Genomic DNA, 917 nt, shown 5'->3' on the forward strand with positions numbered 1-917 from the left:
GTGGGGAGAGGGGTCTCTAACCATCATAAGAACCTTCCCAGGCCCCAAAAACCCTCACATGTAAATTTTCACGCCGATCGGTTCAGTAGTTTTCGATTCTATAAGGAACATACAGACAGACAGAAATCCATTTTTATAGGTATAGATTGTGAAAGTGAACAATAGAAAATAATATTGAAATCGAAAAACTCCTTTGGCTCCTTAATAAGTCCATAAACCACCGACTCTACCCATATATAAAATTTCATGTAGTTCTTGAACCCTTGGCTCAAATCTGTACGTTCATTTTGAAAAATCCCCAATGGCAATCAATTCAATTGTTTTTATTTGCACAATAGCGCAATGATGATTATTGGAGCCATTCTTGATCAAACCCTTAATAACTTTAAAAGTGTACCTATAAACATTTTTAACACGCACGTTCAGATATTTAGTCCAATTCTCAAAGCAAAGTTGAAGTGGCTTTGGGGCACCATTTTTATGACAACAATTTTGTTCATTATTGAATAGTTCAATGTAAGAAATAGTTAAAGATAATTCAAATAGTTGAAGAAAGAAAGAAATATTAATAATATAGATAAATAACAAAAACAACAGCCAGGGTTTTTCAACGTAATCAAGTTCAAATATTTATAGAAATTTACTAGTTAAGGTTCAATTCAGACACGAACAGTCGTAACAATAATGGATAAACGGAATAAAAAAAAAACAATAAAAATAAAAATTTAATACTTTATTATTGAAATTAGGAACACTAAAATATAGGTACTGGATCATTGTTTTAAATTAAAATTAAAACATATCTTATTAAGGCACAGTTTTCAGATCCCTAAAACGAACAGTATACTTATCCCTGTGTGAAATTGATTGTAGAAAACCAAAAAAGAGATTCAATCAAATAGCAGTTCAAATGAACT

Source organism: Sabethes cyaneus, chromosome 3, assembly GCF_943734655.1.
Source record: "Sabethes cyaneus chromosome 3, idSabCyanKW18_F2, whole genome shotgun sequence".
In the NCBI taxonomy this organism is placed as follows: domain Eukaryota; kingdom Metazoa; phylum Arthropoda; class Insecta; order Diptera; family Culicidae; genus Sabethes; species Sabethes cyaneus.